This window comes from Cupressus sempervirens, chromosome 8, assembly GCF_028749045.1.
Source record: "Cupressus sempervirens isolate cs-2001-9-10 chromosome 8, ASM2874904v1, whole genome shotgun sequence".
Classification (NCBI taxonomy): Eukaryota; Viridiplantae; Streptophyta; class Pinopsida; order Cupressales; family Cupressaceae; genus Cupressus; species Cupressus sempervirens.
In genome coordinates, this window is record NC_143125.1 from 757,920,313 (window position 1) to 757,944,182 (window position 23,870).

Consider the following 23,870-nt stretch of genomic DNA (forward strand, 5'->3'; position numbering starts at 1 on the left):
TTATTGTTGGTTGCCAAAAATAATTCTCTGCCATTATTCTTCAATTGGATTCAGCAAATTCCTTAAACTATGGAATTGAAGCACAATTGTAGCTACTAGATGAGGTCATCACTAATATAAGAAATTCAAAAGGCTTTTTACCATTTCAAATTGCTACAAACATTTTAGAATTCTTTCCCTTCAATGTAGAAGAACAAACCATAGTCTCTTATACTTATTCCCAAGAACAAACTGGAAACCAATTCGAAAGTAACCATCACTTAATGAAATCAATTTCCTTAAGAAGTTTTTTATAATATAATTCACTTGGTTCAATTTTTGACATTTTCTTTTTAACAAATTTGCAATGTGCTGAAATTGGTCTGGCCCCAAAGTGGGTTCGGCTAAAAAAAAAATTGTTTCTGAATAACTAAACTACAAAACTAAATCATTCACCCTCTACCAATAATTTGAAACAAATTTGAGTACTGGAAAAAAATTCGCAATTCCTTTTATACCTTTGTGCAAGCTTGTCAGCTTTTGTGCCAGGAGGTCCTATGACCAGCTTTAAAAACTAACTAGAACAATTGATCGGGCTCTGAAATCGAACACACTAATTCATTGTTCTACACATTCCTAGAATGCCAAATCTCATCTCATGATGAATTCTCAATCAAACTAATTGGCTGTCAAAGTTGTCCTCTCAAAACTACCTTCAAGAAAACATGTCAAAAACCATAAAACACATTCTGATTTGGCTTTGAAAATTGCACAACTGACACTTGGGGAGACAAAAACTAGGGAACTAACTCATTGTCATGAGGGAAACATAAATTTGGGATTTGAGCTCATGAAGAATAACTAGATACATTTGGTGAGTGGTCAAAATGGGCTGTTCAAATTTGCAGACTAAAAACACTGGTAGAAAAACATTTTTTGCAAATGGAATGGATTTGGGAAAGTGTGCAGATACATTTGTCAAGATTTGAAAATTTGCACACTTGTAGTATTTCTAGTATGGAACATGATGATACAGTCCATTTGATCTCATCTATCATGGATTTTTGAGTTTTGACATACGAGTAGGCATACTGACAAATCTACCTTTCTTGACACTAGCAAAAAGTTACAAACTGCATTTGGAATCACATTCAAAAATTGATCAAATGGATTCATCATAAACTCAAATTTGAAACATAGCAAGTCTCTAACATCTATAATACAACACATAATGAATTTTCTAATTTTGGTAACCTAGGTTAAAATTATAACAAGTCAAACAACGCTTACTAGATTTTAGAACAAATTGCATCAACATGACATCAATAAATGACCAACTTTGATGGATTCAAAATGACTCAAAATCTAAAATATAGATTTTTTGGTATGGACACTAAATAATTCCAAAGTGGTGAGTCATAAAACATTTCTTGGTGTGAGATATTCAATTGAAAACACAACCTCCTTTCATTGCTTGACACTTAGGCAAAATTGCAGATTTGACAATTGCTCAAAACAGGACTTCACAGAATAGCTCAGAATGTCAATTTATCTTAATGAAACACATAGATGTAATGAATGCATGGTGTTATAAACATTAAACACCTCATGGGCCTCAAAAGTACAATCGGGTACTTCTGTATTAGAAAGCACTTAAGGTCTTGCTTTTTCAATGGTACTCAAAATTGAGGTTTCAAATTTGAGTCCCAGTAGTGGCTCTCTCTAGGGATGCATGTCAATTGTGGGAATGGAAAGGATTGAAATCTCTAGAATAAGTATACCACACAATTTTAGCAAAAACTTCTCTTGAACAAATTTATTGAAAGCAAGAAATCTACACTAATTATACAAGGGGTAGCTTGAGGCCACCAAAACTTACTCAAACTTCTTACCCCTATTAAATACCTAGTTTTCATTTGCATTTTCTTGAGCTAAGATGAAAATTTTACTTTCACTTTTTTTTCCATTTTCAACAACACCTTCACTTAACTCATGAGGCAAAACAAAATAACTATCATCGTTCTCATAGTGCATATAAAACTCAAAGATTGTTTCATCACCATACTCACTAAGAGAAAAATCATTAGTGTGCTCATGAAAAAAAAAAATTAAATGAGAATCAAAATCCAACAATGACTCATGCATGCTGATAGGAAACACAAAAACTTCATATTCTACACCATTCACCAAGTTGCATGTACCAAAAACTTGCAACTCACCTTGTGCCTCCAACTGCAAAGAGTACAATGGATCTGAATCAACTTCATGTATGATGCCATCATATACTGAATCAAATATTAAACTCACTAAAATGTTATCATCATAGTCTTCAATCATAGGTTCAACAAACATATGAAAAGAATCCACATTAAAATTCACAGCAATAGGAAGTTTACTGACATCAATATTCTCATCAAAGAAATTGTTAGAGACACTTGTGAATGCATTAAACTCATTAGCATAAGATTCACCAACTTGTAGAGAATATTTAATTTCAATTCATGTGTACTATTGTCAATATTTTCTTCACTACATGAATCATCAAATCTCATCTAATGTAACTGCAGATCACTTTCACATACTCCTTCAAATAAATCCTCATGCTTATGCTAAAAGTCCTCAAAAGAATAACAATGTTGATATTTAGGAGAACAAACATAGGGGTATACATCATACCTTACATCATCCTTAAGAGATGCATGCATTAATGAAGGCAAAGTTGAATTACACATTGATGTATACCTTTGAAACTCATGTTGTAACAAGGCTGAAACATCATTAGTGTTCAATTTCTTTCACAAATTTCTTCATCTTTATTGCAATTATTTCTTAAATAATCTGAAGAACTTATATAGCAGCAACATTAGTCATACAATTTAAAAAATTAGTAGTACTCTCACAATATTTATCCTCTTCCCTACACCACATCTCAACATTAGATGTGTCCTTATACTCAATTTCATTACAGGAAGATATATATAGACTACTGCCATAACCTTTTTCATTCTCAATCACACTATGATAGGAATCATCACTTTCACTATGACTACCAACATTTTTAATTTCAACAATATGGTAACCATTCTTTTCTAAATAACATTCACATTCTCCAAATACTCTCCCAAAGTATTGGATCTTTTCAAATCTTGCTTTCCCTATCCAATTTACTGAATCAGGCATGAAACCTAATAAAAGAAAAAAAGCCCATGATGACTCATTGGGTCTTTCAAAAATGGGAAGCTCTAAGATTTCTAGTTTGAATTTCATGTAAACCTAAATTGTATCTAAATCAACTACATTTCCCACATTCCTTCGAATAGAAGGAATCACTTGACTATGAAGCTTTCCATACAATATGAACAAATTTTCATGTACCTCTTCATAACTTGACAAAATATTATCAGATCTACAATCTAAATCCATTTTGAAAAGAAATATTCAACCTCTTTATCCTGGTGCTAAAAATCACTAAACAAAGGCTCTAATTTTTAACACTTGACTTTCATGAAAGAGAAAGATGAAAATAAAAAATACCTCAAGTGTTGATGCTAAAATTTGATATACTGATTTAGCATAGGTGCAAGACTGAAATTCCTTCACACAACTAATCAAAACCTTGTAGAGCCACCACCTCTTTGCAACAGGATTAACAAATCACTTCTTTTATTTTACCTTTTCACTTCAATTTCTTATAACAGTAGATTACAAAAACACTTCAAAACTTATCAAGAATTTAAACTTCCTTTTCAAAAGACTATCAAAAGCTTCAAATCTTCACATACAACTAAAAGTCCTTCAAATTATTGCAATTAAATCAACTAGGAAAAAACTAGTGTAAATATTGAGATTTTCCACTCATGCTTTGTGAGAGATAAAACATAATTTTCCGCTTGACAAATTTGAACCACACCTCCATATGTAGGAGAAATGCAAACCATCAAAACAATCTTGTAGATTTACAAACTTGTAAAATGGAACACAAACTTTATGTTTATTCTTGACTCTAATTTTACAATAGCACTTTGAAAAAAAAAATTCAATTGAATTGATTGAAGATGAAGACTCTTAACAACACAATTTACACTCAACCTCAAAATTACTGCTACAAATGGATAAAACTTCACTGGGGTGCATGACTTGGAGTAAGAAAACTGGAAAGAACATCAAAGAACTTACTACTACAACTTTTTTTATGCACTTCTTCTAGTGTATTGAAACTCTTCTTTTAAATTCTCAAGTTTTTTCTACCATTCAAATTCCATACAGTCTCCAATAGAGTGGCCATTTTTTTGGTGTTTTGAAATTCTATAGGTTTCAGATTATGCCGTTGAGAAAAAGATATATCTAGGGGAAGATAACTCCCATATTCAACATGTCATTTCAAACACCAGGGCAACTATAAGGCTAGACCCTTCTTCTACTTTAGGCTCTGCAAAACCTAGGTGGGTGAGACTTATATTCAATTATATAGTACCAATGCTAAAACATATTCCTCAATATATTGCCATTAGATTTAGCCCTTATTTCTCCTATTGACTTATGCAATAACACATATCTAAAATAGATAAATGCAAGATAATGAAATTCACAAGCTAAGTGAGGGCATCCTTTTTATCTCTTCAACATAAAAGGGAAATAAAATTGATTAATGATATTGAATATCAACACAACCCCAAATATGCAGCAATATGAACAAGTGATCCTGTAGCCGATTAGTGCCTTATCTATTGGGCAATTTCATGAATCAAATACATACATCTGTGATATCTAGGACATATTTCATACACCCAGTCATCAGATCTATCCTGTCACTTTTTGAATTAGACATCGGTGTTCATAAAAAAAAAAATCATTCTTATGAAATATCCTTCTCAAATAAGAAACAATCCTATCAAACACATCAAGCATTTACTTGGCTCTTTATTCCAACAACAAAAACATATCTACCATACAACCTTAAAGGGATTCAAGTGAGCCTTAGTTCATTTTTCGTAGACCACATAAGACTGTAGAATACTAAGATAGGAGATGAGAATTAGAATGAAATTATAGAAATTCTATCTCACTCATATTCATTTCTTTGTAACAATACATTCAAATGCATGAAATCAAAACATAAAAATACCTAACAGATCTAACCTTTCTCTATTGTCTTCAGTACTACTATTTATACAAGAGAGAATATGATGAAGAATGTGGTGTCATAGTGATGGGAACACATCAAAACTAGAACCTTGGTTTCACAAATCTAAGTAAACTCTAGATTGGAACATACATGGTATCACAACAATGAGTCATTTTTTCTCCAAAACGTGAACCTCTACAAAGAGTGAGAAAGAGAATGATATAGAAGAGAATTAATTCATAGATTTTTTCTGCACATAACATGTGTCGACTGGGAAGACACCTCCTAATAGTGAAAGAATATCTCTAATCTCTCTTCGCAAATAGAAAATCAAACCCTATGTCATTTTGGCTCCCAAAAGCATAAAGTATCTCAAATATTTGATGAACAAACATAACTAATTTTGATGCCAGATTTGAGATTACGAAAAAGGAAAAAAATTAGTTAAAAATGAACAATAGAAGCCAAGAAAACTTTTTTGAATTCATTTAGGCTTCAACAAACTTCAAAATTTTCCCTTCAACCAATTTTGATGCTCCATGACGAAATCTACCCATTTTGCTAAGAATGCCCTGTAAATTAAAAATTTGCTCGAAGTCCTATGCATGTCAATAGAAAAACCTTGGGTCATCATCATAGGAAGGCCTTGCCTCATCAAGTATTTGAGACCCAGTTTACTAGGCTTGCGAATTCTTTGAATGATGCTGCTTACGGCGATGTCTTCTCTTCCATTTCTATATTCTTTTCAAGTCTATAGATGTCATCTAAAATTTATCATGCTTTCTCCTTAAAATCACCACATTCACTGGGGTTTACATTCGGTGCCTTCTTTTTGGTTTCATCAAGGTTTTGGTTATTCTCAGTGACTTGCATCTAAAAACTAGTTTGAGTATCAAAATCTATGTGGGAGGTTCAACTTTAGGCTGAGGTACATGTTTCTGCTACACATATTTGACTTTAATCTCTAGTTCCTTTACCACATAAACCCAACCATTCATCTCCATTGAACTGGGCCCTTCCTCTTCATCAGGCATTTCATGCTACGACAGCTCATTTTCCTTCTTTTGTGGCTTCTTCCCTGACTGTGGATTCTCCCACGATGCCCTTCACTTTGTCTTTTTTCAGACTTGATTACTTCTTTCATGTCATAGGATTTCTTTTCCCTTGCTAGTGGCTTCTTTGTCATTTGTAAGCTCCCTTTCTCTACCACGGGTTGTCCATTTGAAATAGGCTTTTCTTTTTTGGTGTGGAGTTTTGTAATAGGTGTGGAAGCTCATACGGCATTAAATTTAATTTTTATGCTTCTATTTTTTGCTATGGCTTGTGCACTTCTTGCATGCTACTTACCTCATGTTAGATGGAAGAGACCAAGTTGCATAGTAAAGACATGGAAAGGAGGGGCATATGTGCCACGAATCTCTATGTTTGGAAAAGAAGTCTTTGGTCCAAGTTTAACAACATCACTTTCTTTTTAACATCTAGAATATGTCTTTCCAAACATTCCAATCCTTGTGTTTGTGACTACATGATAAGGTACCCAATTTGGTTTAGGTTGTGATATCAGAGACCATTAAACCCACTATAACTATCTAGAATAAGTCAATCAGTTCCTTATATCATTAGAAATCTATTTTTCCATAGATAGCATGATAGTTTAGGATTTAGACCAGATTTATGGTGGTTGCCTCTCAATTTCCAAATCCTCTTCTCCACAAAATTGTACCTCAAGTGTTGATGCTAAACTTTGATATATAGATTTGGCATAGGTGCAAGACTAAAATTCCTTCACACCACTGATCAAAACCTTGTAGAGTTGCCACGCCTTTAGAAGAGGATTAACAAATCACTACTTTGATTTTTCCTTTTCACTTCAATTTCTCATAATAGATTGCAACAACACTTTAGAAGCTTCATATCTTCACATACAACTGAAAGTCCTTCAAAAAATTTCAATTAAATCAACTAGGAACAAACTAGTGTAGAGATTGAGAGTCGCCACTCACACTTTGTGAGAAATAAAACATAATTTGTCACTTGAAAAATTTGAACTAGACCTCCATATGTAGGAGAAATGAAAACCATCAAACCTCTCTTGTAGATTTACAAACTTGGAAAATGGAAAAAAAACTTTATGTTCATTCTTGACTCTAATTTTACAATATCACTTTGAAAACAAAATCCAACTAAATTGATTGAAGATGAAGATTCTTAACAATAGAATTTATAGTCAAGCTCAAAATTACTGTTGCAAATGGATAAAACTTCACTAGGGTGCATGATTTATAGTAAGAAAATTGGAAAGAACATCAGAGAACTTACTACTGCAACTTTTTTTATGCAGTTCTTCTGGTGTATTGAATCTCTTCTTTTAAATTCTAAAGTTTTGTATACCATTCAGATTCCATATAGTCCATAATAGAGTCACCATTTTTTCAGTGTTTTGAAATGCTACAAGTTTCAAATTATATCGATGAGAATAAGATATATCTAGGGAAAGCTAACTCCCATATTGAACATGTCATTTCAAACATGGGGCCAACTATAAGGCTAGACACTTCTACTTTAGGCTCTGCAAAACCTAGGCAAATGAACCTCAAATTTAATTATATGGTACTAGTGCTAAAACATATTCTTGAATCTCTTAAAAATAGATTTAGCCCTTAGTTCTCCTATTGACTTATGCAATAACACAGATTTGTAATAGCTAAATGCAAGACAATGAAATTCACAAGCTAAGTGAGGGCATCCTTTTCAGCTCTTCAACATAAAAGGGAATTAAAATTGATTAATGATATTGAATATCAACACAACCCCAAATATGCAGCAATATGAACAAGTGGTCCTGTAGACAATCAATGCCTTATCTATTGGGCAATTTCATGAATCAAATACATACATCTATGATATCCGGGACGTATTTCATACACCCAGACATCAGATCTATCATATCACTTTGTGAATCAGACATCAATGTTCATAAAAAAAGATCATTCTTATGAAATATCCTTCTCAAATAAGAAAAAATCTTGAATAAAACATCAAGCATTTACTTGGCCCTTTGTTCCAACAACAAAAAAAATTTCACCATACAACCCTAAAGGGATGTGAGTAAGCCTTATTTCTTTGTTCCTACACCACATAAGACTACATAATACTAAGATAGGAGATGAGAATTAGAATGAAACAAAAGAAATTCTAGCTCATTCGTATTCATTTCTTTGAAACAATACATTCAAATGCATGAAATCAAAACATAAAAATACCTAATAATTTTAACTTTCTCTATTGTTCTCACTACTACTATTTATACAAGAGAGAATATGTTGAAGAATGTAGTGTCACAGTGATGGGAAGACATCAAAACTAGAACCTTGGTTTCACAAATCTAAGTAAACTCCATATTGGAACACACATGGTATCACAAAAATGAGTCATTTTTTCTCCAAAACTAGAACCTCTACAAAGACTGAGAAAGAGAATGATATAGAAGAGAATGAATTCCCAGATCTGTTGTGCATCTGACATGTGTCCACTTGGAAAACATCTCCTAACAATGAAAATAATCTCTCTAATCTCTCTTTGCAACTAGAAAATCAAACCCTATGTCATTTTGGCTCCCAAAAGCATAAAGTATCTCAAATATTTGATGAAAAAACATAACTAATTTTGATGCCAGATCTAAGATTACGACAAAGGAAAAAAAATTAGTTAAAAATGAACTCTAGAAGCCAAGAAAACTTTTTTGAATTCATTTATGCTTCAACAATCTTCAAAATTTTCCCTTCAACCAATTTTGATGCTCGATGATGCAATCTACATATTTTTGCTGAGAATGCCCCATAAATTACAAATTCACTTAAAGAGTGAACTATTGAACATCTATGCAAAATCTGATCTCATATTTGGAAAAGTCATTTCCTTCTGATTCCAACAGTATATTGGAGTGTATATTTCAGGCGAAAATTACCCCCTTGTTAGCCATTTGAAAATTTTGGTTCCAACTATATGCAGAGCAATTAAAAAGATAATTTTAAAAAATTTTAAATACTTCTATAGTTCAAACTATAGAAAATCTACTATTTCAAACCAACTTTTTTAATTGCATAAATTGAATGCTCAAGAAAAACATATTATGTATATTTTTAAAATTTCAATATTTCCCTTGTATCTCCCTTGGCCATTCATGTGGTGTGACTTGTCACCATGATATTGATCCTCCTAACCATTACTAGGTCCCAAACAACCTCTCACTAGTTTATAGGTTTTCGAGGAGTTTGCCATGTTGCTTGCTAAAAAACCTCCCATTTTCTGGTGGCAACATAGCAACCACCATATTCTGGTGACATTTCCTAGTGAACTTCTTCCTTCACTATTTTGTGCCTACCACTTGGTAGATTTTGAATGGTTTCCACAAGTCTGTATAGCTCCATAACCCTTCTCACAACTTTTCCCAGATTTCTCTTTTTTGGGACGTCACCATGTTGCTTGCTAGAAGGCCATCCTATTTTTTGGTGGAGACATGGAGACCATCAAAATTTTCAAACTTTTTGGTGAATCTAGTTCTTCAGCTCTACTGGTGAAAATTTTGGTCAACCATCATGCTAGGTATCATCTACGATGAGCCCCTCTAGATGCTTTGGCTTACAAAAGCCTCATGTCTTGTGGACATTATGCTTACCAAGTAGAAGAGTATTTAAAATTTTAAAAATCTCCTAGTCTACTCAATGTCGGATTTATTGTTTAACATTTCTTTTTGCCCCTATTCCTCCAGTGATACAAATCTACCATTGCGTGATTATCTGATGTTAGTGCCCTTCTATTCCCTCAAATTCCTATGCATGCCAATTGAAAAACCTTGGGTCATCATCATAGGAAGGCCTTGCCTCATCAAGTATTTTAGACCCTATTTTTAGGCTTGCGAATTCTTTGAATGATGCTACTTATGGCAGTGTCTTCTCTTCCATTTTTATATTCTTTTCAAGACTATAGATGTCATCCAAAATGATTGTTCTTTCTCCTTAGAATCAACACATTCATTAGGGTTTACATTTGGTGTCTTCTTTTTGGTTTCATCAAGGTTCTAGTTATTCTCAGTGACTTGCATCTAAAAACTAGTTTGAGTATCAAGATCTATGTTGGACTTTATTACTCTACTAGAAGGATTGGTAGAGCTCTCACCTATTTCAAAAATCTCAAAAATCAATCTACTAGGAGGTTGAACTTTGGGCTTAGGTACATGTTTTTGTTGTACATATTTGGCTTCGACCTCTGGTTCCTTTACTATAGAAACTCAACCATTCATCTGCATTGAACTGGGCCCTTCCTCTTCATCGATCTTTTCATGCTATGATAGCTCTTTTGCTTTCTTTTGCAGCTTCCTCCTAGACTACGGATTCTCCCATGATGCCTTCCTCTTTGTCTTTTTTAGACTTGATTACTTCTTTCATCCCACAATATTTTTTTCCCCTTGCTAGCAACTTCTTTGTGGTTTGCAAGCTCCCTTGCTCTACCATGGGTTGTCCATCTAAAATAGGCTTTTCTTTTTTGGTGTGCAAGCTCATATGACATTAAAGTTAATTTTTATGCTTCTTTTTCTTGCTATAGCTTGTGCACTTCTTTCCTATTGCTTAGCTCATGTTAGATGGAAGAGACCAAGTTGCATAGTAAAGACATGGAAAGGAGGCACATATGTGCCACGAATCTTTGTGTTTGGAAAAGAAGTATTTGATCTAAGTTTAACAACATCACTTTCTTTTTAACATCTAGAATATTCCTTTCCAAACTTTCCAATCCTTATGTTTGTGATTGCATGATAAGGTACCTCAATCTGCCACTAGCATGAATAAGGGATTGGAAATCTTTTAAGAGCAATTTTTTGGAACAATTCAAGATCTATATTGATCCATCTCTCGTATATCATTAATTCATCTCAATTAAGAGGAATCCCTATGAGACCATTTCATAGCTTAATCATCATTTTTGTAGGATGTATCAAAGAATGGAGTTTCCATACACTGTACCACAAGAGGTTGCAAGCCATATCTATTTTGGAACAATGGATTTATTAACTTCTATTTTTCTAAGAAGGATCCTACCCAGAGACACTAATACCATTGAAAAGGTCTTGAAAGAGGCTATTGCATTCATGAAGCAAGTTACTCCTACTCCAATGCCAACAATTACATATTCAGTGTATGAGTACCAAAAGACCATTTTCTTTGAGTGGAAGGTAGCTGCATCCACTGAAGTAGAAAACAATATGGCTAGAGAGTTTAAGGCCATGAAGGATACAATGTCTCTTTCATCCAATGAGCTCATCAAAATAAAGTTGAATTCCTTAAGAAACCAAGGCAATCATCCAAGACAACTTGTTGTGGAAATAATCATTCTCAAAATCAGAGCATAAATTTTGGCCTTTATAGTAACATCAACAATGAGAATAATGGTATTGTAGGTACGAGACTAAGTGAAAATGGATATTGGTACAATGATGTTTCATATCAGCCTCCCCAAATTATGGAGGAAAAACCTTTGCAATTTAGTGCAATGGTGTTCGAATCATGTGATAAATTTGCAGGAAGACAAAATGATGAAGATGATCAAGAGTAGTTTGTGTTCCCATTCATTGAAGAAATTCTTCCAAGTTTTGATGTTTCAATAAGTGTGGATATGCCAAGGAATTTTGAGGACATGGTCAACTTTGAAGTTCCCAAACTCCATGAAGTTGCAAAAAGTGATGAAAATGCAGAAGATCCCAAGGTTGGTGTAGAAAGTTAGCAAGATGAAGAAACCAATTCTTCCTACTATGATAATGATTCCCTATTGGATAATGATAAGCTACCTACTTCAAAGAAAAATATGTCATTAGAAGAGATTGATAGAGTTCTCAATTTGGTATCAAGATTGACTAAGGAAATGTTTATGTGTAGGTATTCTACAAACATATCAAACAATGCAATAAATGATTCATGTAGAATCCATCCACTTCGGTTCCATTCAGAAGAAAGTTGTCTTGATTCCTTATTAGCTTGGGAGATTGCAATGGAGGGACAGTATGTTTTTTAACAAGCTTCTTTGGGATATCAGGGAGAAAACATCTTGATTGATGATATTGATGAAGAGAAAATGATTTATTTTTCTAGTCTGAAGGAACCTAAAGTGTGTCTGTGTATGCATGAAGTTGTGTACCATGGGATGAGACCACCAGAAGTAGAAATTACAATGTGTGAGTATACCCCTATGCTAGGGGACTCTCTAGATCAGATGATATCTTCCCATTATCCCTCTCAGTTTGATGATTTTTAATTTGAATATGATGCTAAAGGAAAGAGAACTTGTTTATGGATTAATCATGGTCATGGAGAGTTACAAAACTTCTAATTTTGTGTGATTTGTGCTCAAAATTTGAACCAAGAATGTCCAAATTTTATTTTTCCCAGTAGAAAGACAAATCAACTTTTCTTAGGACTATATGGGGTAGTTCATTAGTATTGCTCATCATGATAAATCTACTAACAACCATCCCACATTATTATTATTCAAGGTTTTATGTAGACAAGTTTTTTTTTTTTTTTTCCTATTTTTCTATTTTTCTTATTTCTTTTTTAGTCTTTCTAGTTAGGTGTTAGTTTGGTTTGAGTTAAGTCTTTTTGTTTGGGTTTCATTTCCTTTTCTTTCAAAGTTGGATCTGTCCAGGGGTTAGGTGCACTCAAGATTTTATCTTGTTGTATCTCATTAGACCACTTTTTGGTTTTGACTTTTAGGAAGAGGTATTTCTTTGTAAAAACATTTTGATGATTTGTATTCTTATGCAAAATGAGGAATGGATGTTACTTGCACTAATAGGTGACTTTCAGTCTTGAATTCAGGATTGCAAATCAACAAGTTCTCAACACGTTGGAAAATTTAAAGATTGACTATCTCAGATGTTTTCAAACCAAAGTTGAAGACATCTAGGGATAGTCCAAGCCCTACTAGTTCAAACAGAAGGATTTTATCAAAGGAATTGCTAAGAGCGTTGTTTAGCATGAGAGTTTCTAACAAGTTGTTAAAAGAGGAACGTAAGGGATTTTCATAAAAGTTTACAATTAGAAGATACTATTCAAAAGATTACCAAAGATTTCAAATGAAAAGTGACAACCTGTTAAGAGCCCTCAGAACTGATTCTCTCATCTAGTCAAACAAGGGATTGATAAACAACTTTTGTGAGGATTCCCAATAAATGGACTAGAAGGGGTGGAAGATTATTTCCAAGTTGTTAGAAAATTTTGATAGATTGGATTTTGGGATGTCGAAGTAAATGGATACACTAAACACACACTAAAATTGGAGATTCAAGATTCTAAGGTTTTGACTATAAAGTGACTCAAATTATGCTTGGAATATTCAAGATTTAGTTGATGTTTGACACTTATCAGATAAATGTTTGCTGATGAAGAAATGCCTTTGTCATTTCTTCCTTTTGTTGGAACTATTTGTTGTGGTTTCACAAAGCACACCCCATTTCGCCCAGAAATGGGGACCCCCCTACTTTTTTCTTGGGCTTTCTAGATCTGTAGTTTGGGGTCCAAGTCTTTTTAAGGTCTTTTCCTAGTGTCTTTGGTAAAATTTGAGTCTTAGCCTGAAAACATAGATTCTGGAAATTAGAATTTTGGGGTAGAAGTTCATTTTAGTGTGCCAAAATTTAAAGGAAAGCACATTCTTCTATTTGAAACCCTAAGAAACAAAGAAAACTAAAACACCTATAAAGGTGCACAACTACGCACCTTTATACTACTAATACATTGAAGATGATATATGAGGTGCACACTAAGCACACCCCATGAGGTGCACTAGTGTGTACTCTCATATTAAGGTTTTCTTAGGAAAAGAGACGTAGCTAGCACACCTTTGAGGTGCACAAGGTGCGTCAAAATTTTTCATTCAGAGGTGTTAAGTGGTTTTTTAGGATTTTTGATAAGGTTTTGCATTCTTTGTCTTTTTTTTTTCATCATTAGGGATTGTCTTAGTTAAGCATTTTCATCTCTCTGAACTAATGTTTGCTTGTTTTTGTAGGTAAAAAAAGCATCCTTAACTTGTCAGGATCATAACTTTTGACCTATAGCTCAAAAATCAAAAATATTTTTCATCATTGGAAAGAAGAACTGAAAATCTAATTTTAATCCATAAAATAAAAAGACTTTGGTTGCCTGATTTTAGGCACTGATGAAAGTTTCAACTCAAAATTTTGAGCAGAAGACCTCTGAAAAGGCCATTTAAAAATGCCTAGAAAAACTTGTAAAAAAGTATGAATTTTTTTTAAACATTTGATCATTTTTGGATAATCTAGATCACTTGGTATATGATTGGGAAGGATTGGGTAGTTAGAGAGAAGAAAGAATCAAGAAATTTACACTAAAAATCAAAGATACAGAGGTTGGATATGTGAACCAGAATAGGTTCTTCATCTTATGCAACCATTAATGACAACATTTAGCTCAGGTGCCTAGGAATTTTAGAAGTAGAAGGAGTTTATGTCTATGATAGTTTTTGGATGTAAAGAGGCTATAAATCATCAAAAGGATCAAAGTAAATACACAAAAGTGATATAAAACCCCATTTGAGTAAAACCCAAAAATCATTTTCAAAATAGAGAACTTTGATTTTTCGTTGATTTGAGCAATTTGCACAAACTTCATCAAGGTGCATAGGTGCATAGGTCTATAGGTACTTAGGTGCACAAGTCCAAAGGTGTATAGGTGTGTAGCTAGGCACGTGAAAATTTTCATAAGTGTTTTGAAAGTTTTTAAAGAATTGAGTGGGTGCGCAAGTTCGTAGGTGTGCATTTTTAGCAGGTGCATAGGTGCATATTTTTTAATGTGTTGGAAGAATTTTGAAGAATTCATGTAGTTGCATAGGTGTACAAGTTTGTAGGTGCATAGGTCCACAGGTGCACTTTTCCAAAGGTGCACCAACAATTAACTACTAGTTACAAAAATAAAGCTTTCCATGCATCGAAAATGCATTATGATGGCACTTTAATTCTAAAAAATGCCCAATCAAGGATTAGTTCCCATTTTTTGCACTTCTAGATACTTTTACTTCAATTGAAGGCTTTCTTATTCTTTCTCCTCTCATAAATTTTTTTTTTCTAACATGTAAAGGCTCATGCATCTAATTAATGAATATAAAATGGATCGAGTCCTACTCAGCACCAATTTGATTTTTATTCTGCATATAATTAGTTTGTTTTATTAATTTAAAAGAATATTATTGCATGAGATATCTATCACTCTCAACACAAATTAATCAAATGATTTCTTATAAATACTCCATTCTAATATGTAAATGGTGTTGCTATTATTATGTAATAATATTATGCTTTTGGTGCTCACATTTGGAGTGTAGTATTTCTTGCCTAAATTTGTGATATTTTTATGGATGTATGTTCATGGAATTGTGATTGAGCCAAAATTTTATTGCATTATTTTTAGTTGTGTGATCTATTAATTCAGGTGTTTGCTACGATTTTACAAATTCTCCTGATGTATCTAGCTCGAGAAGAAATCATCAAATTGTACATGCATAACTCTTTGTCTTGCATGAGCACACTTTTTTTGGCCTTGAAATTTGATGAAGAGTGAAACATCATATGGTTATTAATTTTTCCATCGATGATTGCATTAGTGGAATCAAGGAAGTGCTACTTCTTTCATTGGTTACCCACTAATTTCTTTGAAAGCTTAACTCGCAAACGTGTTGTTTTTTGTAGCTTATGTAGCTTATTTTCATGTTATTTTCTTTAAAGTTCTTATTATTTTCTTTATTAAACCCCTTCTTAGAATAGGAATTCATACTAGTTACATTGTTAGATTACATTCATTAAAAATAGAGAATACCAAAAAAAATCTCTTTTGTGGTCAGTTTTGAAATAGCAAGAAAATTGATCATTTGATTCGAAATTGGTTTGAACCAGCAAAGGCGTCCTCATGAGCATTTAAATTTATCTTCAACTGAGAAAATTCTAGTAGGTCACAAGATCACCTAGAACCTTGCAATTGATCCCCAAAGATTGACTTTTCAAGAAAGGAGTTCAAAAGAATTCCTGTTATTAAACTTCGTGCAAAATGAAAGCTCAATAGTATCTTGTCACAATTATACAAGGGATCTAAGACATCTTGAGTGTCTTGTTGGATTACTTTTAGTGGGATCTTTACCTTCAAGGTTCTTCTTTCCAAACATAGAGTTATCCTACAACAATTCCTAATTCAAATATCATAGTCATCTATCATGCTCATCCAATGATCCTCTACTACGTCTTCATGAAGAATTTTTTTTCCTGCCAAAATTATCAAAAAATGAATGAGGAGTGTTGTCATCTTCCAAGGGAATATGATCCCATTCTACATCAAAGGTCATAATATCCTATTTCTTCTCAACTTCAAATGGACCTATAGTGATGGGCCATACCCAGTTCTTCTTATGTTGTCTCCTCACTCTATCATATGTAGATGTGAGTTGTCTTGCAATCTCCAATAAAATAAGGCTATCTAGTTGATATCTCAAGAGCTTCTTTGGATTCACAGTTGTACCTACTACCCTTAGATAGGTGAATGTCTTCAAGTGGATGTAATAGGCACCCATCTTTGCAATCCTTGCTAATGCCTCTACTAGCATCCTCTTGGCATAATCTTCCTCAATGAACTAGATGATTTTAAAAATGAAACCATCATTCACTATTCGATATTCTTTTTTCTAATCTAAAAGCTTCTTCGTTAATAGGTGGGGATATATGGCATAAGGCCAAGCATTAGAATCTTGCATGCTTCTTATATAGTCCTGGATAGTCAACTATCCTTATTGCTAGTAAATACACCAAGTATGATGTCATTAAAAACTTGGGGTTGGCTTTAACTCCTACCAACTACTCATCTAATTTTTCACTTAGTATTGTGGCTCAATCAATTGGCATTTTAGCTATTTTGATGGTATTGATGAAATGTACCATCCAAATATTTAGATGTCAAGCTATTGGTTAACCCATAATCCTACTTAGAAGCGAAATGGAATATATGATGTCATCCCTCATGTATCCTCTAGTCATATCTCTCTTTCCTACTCTTTGTCCCATCAATGTTCTATCGATCAAGAATGATGATTGTATGGTCTCTTTAGCTTCCTTTTCATTTTCCCTATACCATCTTTCAGCTTCATGATAAGTACTTTTTACATATTGATCAGCTCTTAGGAGATGCAAAAAATTTTCAATATTTTTCAATCTTAAGTCCAAGATGATCCCTCCTATTATACTCTTCACAATTCTTTCTTCTGACACATAATTCTCTGCAAAGGCCATGACAAGCTCTGAAGATTGCACTCATGTGCGATGTGAGGCTACATAAACTAAGCATGATCTTAAAAGTGATGAGACCATCAAGGACTTCTCCTTAGGCTTGTTGCAAAGTACTAGGAATGTATTTAAGCCTATGTGTCCTAACTCAGTCTCTAGTCTCTGATTGTGTTTCTTGAAAGCATGATTTCTTCATTGCACCTTGAAACTTGAAGACAACTAGTTTTGGAGTGATGTTTTCTATGAGTTGGAATGAGGAGGAAGCCATTTTATCTACACAATAAATTAACACTTTAGTCTAGAGGGTTGAAAATAAAACCCAAAAAAAACCATAATTGTTTAAAAACTAGACCTAGAACCCTAAACACTTGTAAAACCACACAAAACCCTCTATTTAGCTCTTAAATATAGTTTAGCACACCTTGCACTCTTTGATGGGTGTGTGAGGTGTACTAAATAACCTTTTAAGGGTTATTAAGTGTGCAATGGCACAACTACACAAGTGCACACCCATTTGGAGGGCACACATGTGCATGTGCATTACTATACACATGTTGCATATCATGTCTTAAGGATTTTTTATTTCTTGGTGTGCATGTGTCCCTCTTGCCCTTGTTGAGTTGGGTGTAGCATCTTAAATCTTGTTAAAGGTGAATAAAGGTGTGCATGTGTGCACCTTGGATAGGTGTACAAGTGTACATCCTTCTTTTGCTAACTTAGTGTTTGGGTGTGTACAACTAAGTGAAAATTTTGCACCTCTCAGGGTAAGGAGGTGTGCTCACCAAGGCTCAAAGGAGATAATGAGTGAAGGAGGGTGATGGCCCTGGGGTCATGTGCACCCTTTGGATGTGTTTAGGTGTGCACCTCTAAAAGGAAGTGAATGCGCACTAGTGCATTTAGTGCACTAGTGCACCTTGCTAGGTGTGATAGTGCACTCCTTTACTTATAAAACTCCTTTATTTCAATCTCCTTAGATTTTGACATGTGGGTTTTTTGGGTAGAGGAGCAAGTAGGACCCAAACTCTAGGTAGAGCCCTAAAAAAGACTTAAACTCCATACTAGGGTTCTAAAAAAGAAAAAAATTACTTGGTGGTCCCCATTTCTAGGGTAAATGGGGCATGCATTATGAAACAACAATAAATAGCACCAACAAAGAGGGAAGAAATGACAATGTTATTTCTTTATCAGCAAACATTCTTCTAACATGTGTCAAATACCAACTGAATCCTGAATACTTCAGGCATATTACAAGTAGCTTCATAGTTAAAACCTCAAAATTTTGAATCTTCAAGTTTAGTGTTTTCTTAGTGTATTCATTCCCTTCATCATCTCAAAATCTAGTCTATCATGATCTTCTAAAAAATTAGAGACAATATTTGCCTTGCCAGTCCATTCATTAGGAACCCTCGCAAAACCTGTTTATCAATCACTTATCTGACTAGATGAGAGAATCTATTCTAAGGGCTCTTAAAGGGTTATCACTTTTCATTTAAGGTCCTAAGAAATCTTCTGAATTTTTCTTCACATAGCTTGCATGTCACCATTTGATTATTCCATGAAGTAATTGTTTCAGATACTAGATAGTCATTTTGGAGTGCATATCCCTATTGTTAGATTATCTTTCTCAGACCCTTGTGGAATCTTTCATTCTTAACATTACTTTTTTTGTTTTTATTTTCTTTCTATACCTAGACTACACTTAGACTATGTGGCCAAGGCATTGGTGTTGTTTCTTAGAATCATTATTTAGTTGACATCCCATGTGTTCTTCTTTTAAGAACATTATGGAAACTCTCACACCAAATAATGACCTTAGCAATTATTTGAAAAGAACCCTTTTTTTGAACCGTTAGGGTTTGGACTATCACTTTCTATCATCAACCTTGTTTGAAAACACTAAGATAGTCAATCTTTAAATCTTCAAAGTGTTGAGAACTATTGATTTGTAGTTCTAGATTCAAGACTAAAAGTCCTCTTTTATTGCAAGTAACATTTGTTCATTAGTTGGTACAATAAACAAAATCATCTAAATGTTTTGAAAAAGAAATAATTCTTCCCAAAAGTTGAAACCAAAAAACTAGTTTATGAAATGCATCAAGATAAAATCTTGATTGCACCTAACTCCCAAATTGACACAACTTTGAAAGAAAACACACAACTGAAAGAAAAGACACTTGTATAAATAAACATATGACTGAAAGAAAACACACTTGTAGAAATTAAACACACATACAAAAAGGAAAATTAATTTTAGTTTATTAAATTATTTTTAATTTATTAATTTATTTTTAATTTTCTTTTTCTTTTATGCCTTAAAGTAATCTTTCAGGAACTAGCCATTGACAAATAATGGAACCAATTCCACTTGTAAGGAACTTAGCCTAAAAGTATTTTCTCCCAAAATATATGCAATTCGATAAGGGCCAATCCACAAGCATTGAAAATTAGTATGGCTACCTGACTTTTCATTTTCCTTGGCCCATAGAAGAACAAGGTTGGATATTCTAAAAGATTTGAGTGTGGTCTACTTGTTGAACCACCTTTTAAGGATAGCTTGACATTTTTCCATATTCTCTAAAGTAGGTGTCTATTTCTCATCCATCTCTGGAAGATTCATTAGTTTGATCTGAATCCGGTTAGCATCTTCAACATACCCATTCATGAATTTCAAAATAGGAATCCTAACATTAAGTGGGAATACAAGCTCTTGTTTATAGATGAGTAGGTATGGGGATGTTCCTAGGGAATTCTTGACCCTAACTCAGTTTGTCCATAACACATATTTGAGTTGAGTATGTCAATCATTAGGATTTTCCTTCAAAAAATGTTATATTATTGTGAACAAGTTCTTATTTGTAGTTCCAGATAGTAATTTGAAGAGAACTTATTTATAACTTAATTATCCATGGCCCATTGGGTAAGGAATATTGATGCAAAGGCTAACCCATTATCATAAACTAGAAAGAATGGCATCCCAAATCTAGTAACAATATGTTCTTCCAAGAAGTTTGTAACCACCTTTGTCCTACAATTTCTAAAAGTCTCATCTTCCATCTAGCACATCCAAACATCTATAGCTGTGAGAATGAACAGATGTCCTATTAATGATGGTGGGTTTACTCAACCAATAAAGTTTAGTTCCTTCTTTGAAAAAGGGTATACCTCAAACATTGGTTGTAATGACATCATTAGATGTTTCTCTTTTTTAGCACTAGTTTGACAAATGTGGCAAGTACACACATGTTCAAAAGTATCCTTGAAGATTGTAGGCCAAAAAATAGTCAAATCTTAGGATCATATGGGTCATAGCTTTTTCTGATCCATGTGTTGTACCATACTTATCATGAAATTTCTCCAAAACCTTTTTTACTTCTTCTCATCCCAAAATTTTTAGGGAATTTCCTTCCTAGTTCCTTTTATATAGTTTCCTATTTTGTAACATGTAAGATTCACACTTCATCTTGAGTTCTCTGCACTGGGAACTATTCATCCAATTGGGTTATTGATTTTGTAAAAGATAGTAAACAATTTCCTAATACCAAACATTTTTTATTATACCTTGATCAATATCAACTTGAGATACTATAATCTTCTTTTATTGATCTTCTATGTTGATTTAATCATCAAACCTAAATTTATGCTCATTTTTTATCTCACTATCAGCTATCATCTCTATCAATCCCTATCCTTTGACTAACTTCATTGGTTGAATCTCTAGATCAAACTATTACATTATCGCCATCCATTTTCCTCATCTTTGACCCAATTCATTTTGCATTGGTAATGTCTTAACTGTAGGATTAGGTATAATTGGATACAAATTAATATTTAGTATATAATCATGGAATTTCTTGGCTACTTTTATTAAAGAAAAAGATTGTTATAGAGATTAGAATAGTTCAGGTATATGTTCTTTAGAGGAAAACTCATGAAAACAATGGGTGTTTCATCTTCTTTATCTTTCTTCAATGTAAGAATTCTAGTACATGAATGTTCTAAAGAAAAAGAGTATATTTTAAATGGCAACTCATAATCTAGATTGAAAAGTATAGGAGTAGTAGAAATAGCCACTTTGATGTCCTCAAAGGATTACTTGATTTCTTTAACCCAATATTTTTCTCCTTTCTTGTGAAAATCATTAATAGGGCACACTATCTCAGCAAATCTACTTATAAACTTTCACACACAAATTTTCTTCTTGAAGAAAGATTTGAGTTGTTTACGACTATATGGAGGTAAAAAATTTAGAATGGATTTAATTCTCTCGAGATTGGTGGAGATTCCATCTTCATAGATAATATGACCTAGGAAATTTTCTTTAGTTACCCCAAATGAACACTTTTTAGGATTAAGTGATATGGCATATTTTTGGCATCTATTGAACACTTGTCTTAAATCAGCAATGTAAGTTCTTTAAACCTTTGAAAAGATAGTTAAGTCATCCATGTAGATAACTATACAGTTGTTTATCAGTCTCTTAAAAGCTTTGTCAATGACTCATTGTAATGTAGCCCTTGCATTGATCAACCCAAAGGGATTTCTTCTATAAGAAAAACTCCCCCATTTCCTTTTTTCCCATGCATTTTTCAAAAAAATTTCATGTCTAGTTTTAATAAAACATCATGTGTGATGATATCAGGATCATATGTTTTGAGTTCTTCATAACTCCAAAAAATGACATGTTTGGACTCCCTCAGTAATGGGAGCATATCTTCCCTTTCTTGAGCATTGCACACCTTTCCAACCCCTACCATTCTAAGACCTTCATTAGTACCCAGATTATATGAATCACATTCTTCAATCCCCTTTTCTTTGACTATTCTCCTATTATATACTAATTCATCACAAATAATAATGCACTCCAACTCAACCATTCCCATAGGAATAGTGTTGGTTTCCAAATTGAGAATCCCATTTTCATCCTCAAGTTCTTTCTCCTCAAGTTTTTCATCTGAGTGTCATCAACCTATTGTCCCTTAAAATGGTCATTACACATGGTAAAATTGAGATGCGTTGTTCATCTTGAAATACTTGGAAGTTCATCATGTTATTTAAGATGGATGGGGCAACAATAAATTCTACTCAAAATCTTTTTAATTTTTTCCTCTCAATGGGTTGTAATGCACTTGCTAAAATTGCCAAGGCATTTGCTACCATGTTTCTCCTTCTAGGCATACATCTTATATTGAAAGCTTTGAAGTCATCCATTAGATCCCATAATCTCTTTCTGTAAGCAAGTAATCTCTTATCATTGCAAGAATAAATTAATTTCACTTGTCTACTCACCTACTAGGAGTCCACAAATAAAGGCTTTGTACTCTACAAAATTATTAGTATGTATAAATTGTAATCAATATGTTGCATAAAAGACCTACCTTTTGGGTTGATTAATTCAATACTTGCACTAGCTCCTAATTTGCACTTAGAGCTATCAAACTAAAGTCTCCATATTGGATTTTCTTTCGGCTTCCTAGACTTATGCTTGTCCATCTATAGCTTTTCTTTTATTTGAACCTTAAAGGATTGCTTCTTTGGGATCCATCGCAATCTTTCTCATAGTAGGCCTAAGAATTTTTTATCATTTATATTTGATATGAGGAATGTATGTTTCTCCTACTGATGTTTAATTTCCCTAGTCAATTCTCTAATTTTTTCTAATTTAAGATTAGGATGAATGACTACTAAAGTCCAACCTTGGCCTTTTATGAAACATCTCCTTCTTTGGATCTTAATCATTCCTAGTGGATGAGAAGACAAACCTCCACCATCTAAAGATGTATCACTATACGATGCATTAAGATCTTTTACCTCTTCTCCATCCTTCACCATGGTTTCCAATACATATGTGAAATTTTTATTTTCCATAGGTACTTCTTTTTGAATATTGCTATTCTTTATTTCCATTATTTGAGTCAATACCCAAGCAACTGCTTCTTGACAATGTGAACATTCAAACTCTGAATCACTAGCTTTATGCAATCTACAAAATCTAGGAAGGAACAACACATTTGGGTCTACTTCTTCACCTAAACATTGTAAATTTGCCACCATTTTGTCTACAAACTATGTGAAAATCTCTTCATTTGGGATTGGAATCATGGATCTTTCATTTTGATCATCTAATGTTTTAGGTGAAGCTATATCAAAAGCAATCACTTTGTAAGAGCCTAAATCATATTGTAGGGATGTCACTTCATTTGGTGCATTATATTATGTAATCATCATTTTCAATTTTGGCTCTTCATTAATCTTGATCTGATTATTCTATCCTTTGCAATGTAACCACAGTTGAGTAAAATCCATTGAAAACCATCCTCTTAATCATTTTTTCCACTCTCTACTTAGTAGCAATCCATATGTTTTAGGAATTTAAACCACATGTATATCTATGAGGTCTTGAATTTAGGGGTCAATCGTCAATTGTATCCAAACATCTTT